The sequence below is a fragment of the Armigeres subalbatus genome, chromosome 2 (assembly GCF_024139115.2).
Source record: "Armigeres subalbatus isolate Guangzhou_Male chromosome 2, GZ_Asu_2, whole genome shotgun sequence".
Lineage (NCBI taxonomy): Eukaryota > Metazoa > Arthropoda > Insecta > Diptera > Culicidae > Armigeres > Armigeres subalbatus.
The window spans coordinates 260466185-260476837 of NC_085140.1; positions in this window are offsets into that span (position 1 = coordinate 260466185).

The window sequence follows — 10653 nt, forward strand, 5'->3', positions numbered from 1 at the left end:
CACAGAGGCGACCCAGGACGGGTTGGTTCGATGTGGAGTGTCAGAGAGTGACAGACGAGAAGAACGTTGCCAGAAGCCGGATGTTGGGGTCGGGTACCCGATCGAATAGAGATCGGTACAAGGAAGCAAGAGCACGGTTGGACGGCCTCATTTGCCCTCTCTTTAAGAAAGGGCGCAGACGGGAGTGCACCAAATACCGAGGAATAACCCTCCTTGATTCGGCGTACAAAACTATGTCCCGTATTCTGTTCAACAGATTGAGACCTTCGTCGGCGAATATCAAGCAGGTTTTCGTGAGGGCCGATCAACGACGGATCAAATGTTTACCCTGAGACAAATACTTGATAAATTCTACTTGCGGTCACATCATCTGTTTATTGATTTCAAGGCGGCGTACGATTCAGTGAAACGGAATGAATTATGGAAAATTATGCTTGAACATGGTTTTCCGGCGAAACTGATATGGCTGAATCGTATAACGTTGAACGGATCGAAATCAAGTGTAAGGGTTGCGGATGAAATATCGACGTCATTTGTTACCTTACGTGGACTAAAGTACGAATCTTCTCCTGTCATAAGACGAGTTTATACAATCCCATTGAATTCCACCACTTAATTGTATCTTGACAGATACGTATTTCGACCTCAAATGCCTGAAGACGGCCTTACCTTTGAGGTCGAAATACGTATCTGTCAAGATACAATTAAGTGGTGGAATTCAATGGGATTGTATAAACTCGTCTTATGACAGGTGAAAACATTCCACCTAAAAGCTCAAAATAATTTTCTTATCACGAATCTTCTGTTCAATATAGCGCTCGAGGGAGCGATTAGCTCTCCTAGTGTGCAAAGAAGCGGTACCATTATCACAAGATCGCATATGCTCCTTGGATTTGCGGACGATATCGATATTATCGGGATTGATCGCCGTGCCGTGGAAGAGGCTTTTGTGCCTTTTAAGAGGGAGACAGTGAGGATTGGACTCACGATCAATACCAGCAAAACGAAGTACATGGTCGCTGGAAATCAACGTGGGTTCATTGGTGATGGTGGTAGCGAAATGGTGCTGGATGGTGAAAAATTTGAAGTGGTAGAAGAATTTGTGTATCTTGGAACATTAGTGACGTGCGATAATGATGTTACCCGCGAGGTGAAAAGGCGTCTTGCAGCTGCAAATAGGGCTTATTACGGACTTCGTAACCAGCTTAAGTCCCGTAGTCTGCAAAAGAAAACAAAGTTCGCGCTGTATACTACTCTGATTCTTCCGGTGGCTTTATACGGTCATGATACATGGAGGAGGGCTTAAGGAGGCTGATCGAAGAGCTTTCGAAGTGTTTGAGCGTAAGGTGCTGCGGACAATACTCGGCGGTAAACAGGAGAACGGTATCTAGCGACGTCGCATGAATCACGAGTTGTACCAGATGTATAGGAGGATGGGTATTTTTAAGTTTATACAACACGGCAGACTATGGTGGGCTGGTCACATTGTTCGTTTGCCGGAAGAACGTCAAGCGAAGATAATATTTAGTAGATAACCTGGAAGAGGCCGCAGGCTTCGTGGAAGGCCGCGTACACGATGGTTTTTTGCAGTTAAAGAGGACCTGAGGGCGCTCAATATCCAGGGCGACTGGAAGCGATTGGCCAAGGATCGAGTCCAGTGGATAAGGATACTTTATTCGGCGTTGGTTCATCGAAGAGCTGTAGCCCATCAAGTATCAAGTAAGTATAAGTGTTTCCAATTCGCGAAAGGATAATTTATATTTCACAATGGTTTCCATATCGGGATAAAACACACTCATGACTATATAATATCAGGAATCACGGCTGTGTTGGAATACTCTTCAGCCTCTTTTAACGTGCATGTTTCATGGCCGGCACCGAAAGAATCAGAGTAGTATACAGCGCGAATTTTGTCTTCGTTTGCATACTACGGGACTTAAGCTGGTTACGAACTGGGACGGAACTTGCAAAGAGGAAAAAATGTTACTTTATCTGCTGCCAGTCAACCGCTGTCACGAACTGTCAGATGCTGCCAGGAGCTTTTTGTGTGAAAGTATTGGTATCCCATATAAAGTATTCCACATGGTTTTTGTTTTACGAAGACTTTTTCACTTGGAGCTTCTTAAAAGCAGGCTTCCGAGCCTGCTTAGGCTTACGAGCCTCTCGAAAGTAGCCTTCCGAGCCTCTTGGAAAAGGCTTCAGAGCCTCTTGAAAGTAGGCTTTTGAGCCTCTTGAAAGCAGGCTTCTGAGCTTCTTGAAAGGAGCCTTCCGAGCCTTTTGGAAAGTGGCTTTGGGGCCTTTTGGAAGGAGGCTTTTGAGTCTCTTGAAAGAAGGCTTTTGAGACTCTAGAAAAGAAGTCTCTAGAAAAGAAGCTTCTTAAAAGGAGGCTTCCGGGCCTCCTGGAAGAAGGCTTCCCAGTCTCTTGAAAGGATGCTTCCGAGCCTCTTGGAGGGAGGCTTTTGAGCTTCTTTAAAGGAGGCTTTTGAACCTCTTGAAAGGGACTTTTGAGCCTCTTGAAAGGAGGCTTCCGAGCCTCTTGAAAGGAGCCTTCCGAGCCTCTTGGAAAGAGGCTTTTCAGCCTCTCGAAAGGAGGCTTCTGGGCCTCTTGAAAGGATCTTGGAAGGAGGCTTCCGATCCTCTTGAATGGAGGCTTCCGAATCTTTTAAAAGTAAGCCTTTGATCTGCTTGGAAGAAGGCTTCCGAGAAGCGTAGAAGGATGTTTATAGTCCTATTGCAACGAAACAAACGAGCTTTAGTGAAAAAAAAATCATTTTGTTCATTCGACGTTTTGTTCGTTTGATCTTTTGTTCCGCGGCCCTCCATGCATTGTACTGGTTGTAGAAGGCAGGATTCAATTGGGATTTTTGATAGCATTGCGTATTATGTGCAAATTTTTGAAATAAAAAATACACAATTATCAAAAAAATTTCAATGAGTTTTGATTGGAATTGTAATACGTCCGCCATTACCCATTTTTGTCCGAGGTACCCCCTAGGGGCAGCGAAGGTACCCCCAGGGGTACATGTACCCCAGGTTGAGAACCGCTAATCTAAGGTAACAAATGATGTCGATATTTCACCCGCAACCCTTACAGTTGATTGCGATCAGTCCAACGTTATACGAATCAGCCGTATCAGTTTCGCCGGAAAACCATCTAGTATAATTTGCCCTAACTCATTCCGTTTCATTGAATCGTACGCCGCCTTGAAACCAATAAACAGATGATGTGTCTGCAAGTTGTACTCCCGGAAATCATTCAAGGATTTGTCTCTGGGTAAACATTTGATCCATACGAAAACCTGCCAAAACATTATGATTGTGCTTTTTCAGCATAGTGAATGACTAGGTGATTGTCGTTTGCAACTTTTCTCACGTGAAACATGCTGCAATTCAAATCAAAGTTATCAACAAGTTTCGCTTCTGTTGAACCATCTCTTACGACTTACGAGACGTAGAATAGGCACAATTGTATTGACGAAATTAACAATACACTTCCTTTGAAAGCTCATCTAATTACCTTTGATGAAGAGTAATTCCTTTAATGTCTCAATAATCGACGCTTTGATAGTGGTCGCTCACACTTCCTAAAATTAGTCATGGACAATAAGTCACCGACAACAGCTGGCCCGTAAAGCACCACGGTCAATTTCCTTTACGACCACCATAATTTAATTTCATGCCCTATCCGGTGGCGGCAGCGAAATCAATGCCGTGAAAACGGACTAATCACTTGAATGCCTGATTTGAAAAATCGAAAAACCCGATGATGGCTGAAACCCACTAATTATTCATTCACATTGAAAGCGCCATTTTCGGATAGGAACCCTTTCCCTACAATCAACCACTTTTGATCGGATGACGCTGTCGAAGCTGAAATTATCCGCTCCAATAGGAAGTTATCAAAATTCATCATGCCACGCTAATTGGCATCTGCCACAGCACAGAGCAAAATATTGGAGTACGGCGTAAATCTGCATCAGCAAATGATGGCAAAATTCAAATTTGCGCTTACCTCTCGCTTTTCTCTAAGCCAACCGTGGGGCTAACCTTCAAACAAACGGATCCTAAAGATTATCTCCTATTCACACGCATCGCAAAATCAAACACCTTGGATGAACCTTACAAGTCTAACGAGACGCCGAGCTGGTTGGTATGCTGTAACGTGAAGTGCATAAACCTGATACTGGCCACCAACACAATGCATCGCGCTGATCAAATGAGGGCTTATCATAGTTGCAACAGTACCCGAGCTGGTTGCTGGTGAACGTACCATCAGAGCATACTTCATGTTAGTTCCAAATGATCTGCAATTTAAACCAAACTTACACACTGAAACTACAGCTGATTGCATCGCATACCCTCTCGGGTGGTCATAAAGTTGTATGATTTTTTATGCATGGTTTTATTATACACTGGTAAGTTGTCGGTGACTTGCTTTGGGTGGTGTTTTAAAACATATTTCAACAAAATATTTGCGCTCTGAAGCATCTTGCTTGAACGGGAATTAATTTGTCTCGCCATATGGTAAACTGGTGAATGCAGCAAGTTTGAATTAAGACAAACTATGAGTGTGTGATTTTCTGAGATAGAACTAGAAGCTCAGAATACTATTAGAACATTGCTAACTGTTTTATTGAAATTTCACATTCTTGAAAGTGTGTACAATTTTCAAAAAAAAAAAACTTCCAAAATGCTTCGAAACACTTACAACCTGATTTCGAACAGATCTTACAGAAAACTGTAAAACAAATCTGACGCTTGAACTTGACATTAATTTCTTTCCTTGGAATTAATATCACTACATTTGTTTAAAAATCCTTTGAAATAATACTTATCTTTTTTTCTTCTGTTTTGTAATCAGATAATATCAGAAACCTTCTCAATCGAATACTGCCCGATCAATGCGATTGTATAATCGTCAATTTGCCAACATCGAGATACTGCAACCGATTAGCCTGAATAAGTATATTCATCACCACTCTTGCGGCCAGCTTCAAGATCATTCCATCGATGGAAAACATGCCATTTGTCTCCTCTGTCCCGACTCAGCACATATCTCAATCGGCCAATGGCTCTGGAGAAGTGAAAGGATTATTCATTTAAAATCACAACAACGGCGCTTATGGACGGACTGCGACGACGCGTGGGCTTCCCGCATCCCCTCCCCGTACTGACTGGACATAGGCAGTAGCCATCCATCCGTATCTCTATACCATTCATGCGAGTAAAGTCAGTCACTTCTACCGTTGCGTCATCAACACACCCATCATCCGCCAAGGAGATAAGTAAGTAGGTGCTCAGACACGGCGATGAGCCAGCACTTCTATGCTCAGATTGGTATCGTGTCCTCTTGATAGCCGAGTCCAGGTGAGTGGCGACCGTTTTGCGAGCTTTCTTGCGCAACAAGTGTCCATCTTCAATATGATGCAAGTTTTATCTTTAACCAGCGATGGGTGAATGGAGCAGGGGAGCAGAAATCGAAAGTAAAAACAATCAGAAATATTGATGACGCTACTAATTGCTTTACGATTGCCTTAATTTTATTACATGCTGCCATACGTTTATCACATTTAATTGAATCTGCTGAATATTTTAATTCGACGTTAATACCATCTTTGGAAACATCCGACGTGTATCTTCCTTATCATGATCAGAAGAGTTTTTTATGCTGCAAACTTTTCAATTTAATCGAACATTCCTATCAATACTTCACAACCATCTATAGTTTCTTTCCGTTACAGCCAACGAGGTAAAAATGTCATTTCAATAATAATGCAGCAGATGTTGACAACGTAAAATTCGCACTAAGCTCATTTGTAGGCCTTGTTTAGCCTAGCGGTTAGACCCACGGCTACAAAGTTTAACTGTATATGTTGAAATTGACTGAGTTCGATTCCTGGTTTGGTCTAGAAAAAATCGAGCTAGAAATTTTCTCGAATTCCCTGGACATAAAAAGTATCCATCGTGTTAGTCTCATGACATACTTGGATACCGGATTGGCTACAGCATCGATACAGCTATCCAGCTTTCCACGTTCGCCATAATGGCGGATGCTATAATAATTTTGACATTAACTGCTTCCCGACACTGAACTGAAATTTTAGTCTAAGCAAACATTGATGTTTGCCGTTACCAATAACAACCAATGCGTTGTTTGTTTATCATCAATAAGAAAAAAAATGGTGTTGAATGTCTTTTGAGAAATTTTATTTATTTTTATAATACTATTTATATTACTAATTTTTGTTTTGTTCTAGATATTGAGGTGCCGTGACTTATGAGGCTAACAAATTAATAGAGTGAATATTTAAATGATTCCCGCTATAACAAACCCTTGGGGACGACCATTGATGCTTCAGTAACACTCATTTCCAGTGCAAAAATGGACGTTTTTCCATCTTCAAAAAGATATACATTCTCTTCCGTAATATTAAAATTATACCTTTTGACTAAAAAAAATCACTCCAATTGATATTAGAGAGATTATGTAATTAAAAGGATGTAATTAAAATTTAGACGAATCGAAACGATTTTTAGATGTCATTTTGGGTTATACTGAACCTTAAAAAGACCCAGATTTCGGTGTTCTGAGCCACTTACTGCTCATGAAAATTGAATTTGACCTACATCGGAGGTCTTCTGCTCTCCACGGTTTAGTCTACGACCGAGATTCCGTAGATAAGACCCGCACAACTTCAAACACACAGCTTCATTAATTTTCTTGTCAGACGTCGAATAGTTTTTATTAGAAATTGATGGTCTTATTATTTTATGATGAAACAACTAAAAAAATATGTTATCAGAAATGCAAATGTTTGCAAATATCCTTATTTGCTAAATCTATTTTCTAAACCAACGTGAATTTAAAAATTAAAAGGCAGAAGATAGCACCCAACAGCTATGGAATCCATCATTCAGACGAGTTCTCCACTTCAGCGCCTGCGACGAGTGAAGCGCCTAACGTAATTCAGCGGAACGACGACGGGAAACGGCAAGATTTGACAAAAAGTATGTAGGCCAACCGAAAATTTATTTAAATAAGACATTTTACAAAACCAATTCGATGTCTAACAAGAAAGGCATGGTCTGGATTTTTGAAATGTTTCATTGCTCAAGATTGCATAGTTTGGTTTTAAAACAAGAACAAAAAAAACAGGTATCTGTTTTTTAATGCTTCAAACATTTCTTGTTCTCACATGGGATGTAAATTTATAAATTATTTAGGTAGCATTGTGGAGCTATAGCCCAAGCCGCGAAGAGCAAAAGACCTTCGATGTTATTAACACAGGAGCAGTGAGTGGCATACCAAAATCTGCATCTTTTCATGTCCTTAATTAATGTGCGACATCAGTTAGTGTTAATAGGGAACTCCATATCTAGAAGAAAACAAAATTAGTAGAATAATAGTAATTAATCTTTTTCGGGAGACGTTTATCAACTTAACCATTTTTTGCTTGTTGACAATAAACAAACAAAGCATTGGCTGTTATTGGTAACGGCTAATATCAATGTTTGCTAAGACTAAAATTTCAGTTCAGTGTCGGGAAGCAGTTAATGTCAAAATTATTATAGCATCCGCCATTATGGCGAACGTGGAAAGCTGGATAGGGCACTGCACGGAAATATCTATTTCTCTTTCGTTCTTCATAAATTTTGACGTTTACTGGCCTTGTTGTTTTCTAATTTCTTTACAGCGAGAAAGAGACAAAGTAGTCTGCACGGGCTGCTTTGTCTCTTTCTCGCTGCAAAGAAATTTGAAAACAACAAGGCCAGTAAACGTCAAAATGTTTGAAGAACGAAAGAGAAACAGAAATTTCCGTGCAGTGCCCTATTCCTGATGTAGCCGCTACTCGCATATCAGTCCCATTTCGGTTTTCGTCACCATCGAGCTAACTCCGTGAATAGTGTGCGGCCCAGTTCTGCCGAACGAGCTATCCGTCACGGGGTGTGCTGTCTTATCGCGCGTGCTACTCCGTTCGTTGTCCCACGAGGAAAGAGGCAAAGTCATGGCCTGCTATTTACTAGTCGGTGTTGGCAACCAAACCGTTATACGATATTTGCATATCTGTCATAAAAGTCGATTGCCCAATTCCTAATATATCTCACCCTCACATTCCCCTTTTTCTCTCACTAAAAAAAGAGAAAAAAAAACATTGACTTAGGATTTTCATAAACAAGTAAATAGTTGTCGTATTTTTCTAATTTTACAATCCAGTATCCGATAACCGTACTCAATTCCTATATTCAAAAACATCCTAATTCAAATTGGAATTCAAATATTTTAATAGGATTTTCCAATCTGATACTCAAATCCAATGTATGAACCCGAAAAGCAAATCCATGAACAAAATTTTAATCAAAGACCAACATTGGAACGTTTTTATAATGGAATACCAAAATGAAACATTCATATAAAATAATCAAGTTTTTTTTTATTCTCTTCATCTTCCATGGCTCTGCATTGCAACTAGTTCTTGGTTTTTTTAGCATTTCCACAGTAATTAATTTAAAGTTTTATTTATGCCTGCCATTGCATGGTTATAAATAACTCGTATCAGTATTATTTTTTTTCATATTCATATCCAATTTTCACAACTAATATTCTAATCCAACTCCATCTTTCAAATACAATCTCTAGCTTATAACCAAAAGTTGATTCTAAAATAATATTAAATATTTGCAACCAAGCCAATTCCAATTTTCAAATATAATAATCATGTTACCTCACCCATTATCAAAAATCAAATATTTCATTAAAAACCAATACCAAAAACAATCCAAATTCAATATTTCAATTCCAAGTCCACATACAAATACGTAAATGCATATTTACTAAGCAAATTAATCCAGCCTTTTTTAACATTTTGAAAATGTCAACTATTTCAGGTTCATAATCCTCCAGCTGTATTCCTTTTATTTCTATTTTTTTTGTAAATATTTTTTTATCCCGTAACACGGTAGATCACTTTGACGTAGTGTGTTGCGGTGTAAGATCTACCAAACAGAGCCCTAGCTTAATCCATTTTCTAGCTAGGGCAATGAGTTGTGGTAATTAAGGATTCATCGTATTTAGTCCCCGCTACCAACAGCAGTCTCAGAAATAAAACATAATTAATGTTACCTTGCAGACAGTGGAAAGACTCGAATTCCTCTCGTTTGAGGCTAAACTGTATGCAGCGGAAACAACTTTTCAAGCAATTAGTTAAAAACCTCGGTACCCGCCCTAGGCTGAACTGACTGCTGGAAAAATCGAGTTAGGGTTTAAATACGTACTAACTCTTCTTGAACTGGTGAACAATGGTAGTGAGGGGAACACACGGAAGTTCTTATTACTAAACAAATTCTCTAGCTAGGAATGGTCTTGTAGACAGAGCTAGATCCCAGGTTTGTAGCTTTACTGGTGATATTCTAGAAGCAAGACGAGGATGTGGCTAGGGCTCCGATGCTTAAGAAAGGATTGATTTCCTATTGATAAAGGCCGCGCTTTCAATGAGATTGATCTCTGTGAAGGGTCTAAATAGCGGGACCTTGTCATGGTGCACTTGAGAAAACAAAACAACAACTGTATCGAAACCGATACTGCATTGCTTATCAATAGTAATGGAGTAATTCGACATGCACTTAAACACTAAGGATACGGGTAACGCTACAATAGATCTAATAACTGGTCGCAGTGGAACACCCGAACAGGAAAAAAAAATATTTCCAGCATTGCAATCCAAAATCAATAGAATTCGATTCGGCAGACCATATTCAATACAATTTGATGGCTTTCCAATGGGAAAATCAAAACAATATCGGTAGCTCTTCAAACATACTATGTATTCAAGCTCAAGCCAATAAGTACGGTACTCTCACACAACACCTTCAAAATTCAAATTTGAATAGTTGTGTTCTGCTGATCTGCATTAACGTTTCTTTGACGCGAACAATTCGCCCCTCTTCTACCCAGCCCCCTGAAACGGCTGTCATCTGCATACAATGTGATTGAAGCCGAGAACTTGGTGCTAGCTGTCAAGCAATGGCTTTAAGCACGGGTGAAACGACGGCCGACGGCGCGCCGCTGTCACCATATGAAACGAAGTGGAAATGTCCCGAGCGGAATATTAAGACGCTTCTACCACGATATATGAAGTGTTCTAAGCCGACGGCGCGGCACTGGTTTTTCGGGTTTTTAGTTCAAACACTCAATCACGATTGGAATAAGACCTTTTTATTTATGTAACACTATTTAGTTCTTACAATTATACTTTTCTTCTACTATGTAACACTTGTTTCTTATAATTACACTTTTTCCCTAGAAATTAAACTCAAATATTATCCATTTCAACGGATTTCGCACTATTTTCCGTATGAAGTTTTCACAAGTTTCTAACACTTTTTTTCGATACTTATCAAGAGACTCTAACACCGGTTTTCGATTTTACCGCGACGGACTTTTTAACTGTTCACTTTTATCTTTTTCAAGAAGTTAATTAATTTAAACTTAGATCTCGATTCGTGCACTAGTCACGAGTGTCGAGGTGTCTAAGGGACAACCCTGATTCAATTGGAGTGTTCGGTAGGCCGGCTAGGGAAACCTAGAAAGCGCCGAATTCCAATAAAGGTGCTGCTGAATTTTTGGGACTGACCCCGAGCTCAATTGGAGTATTC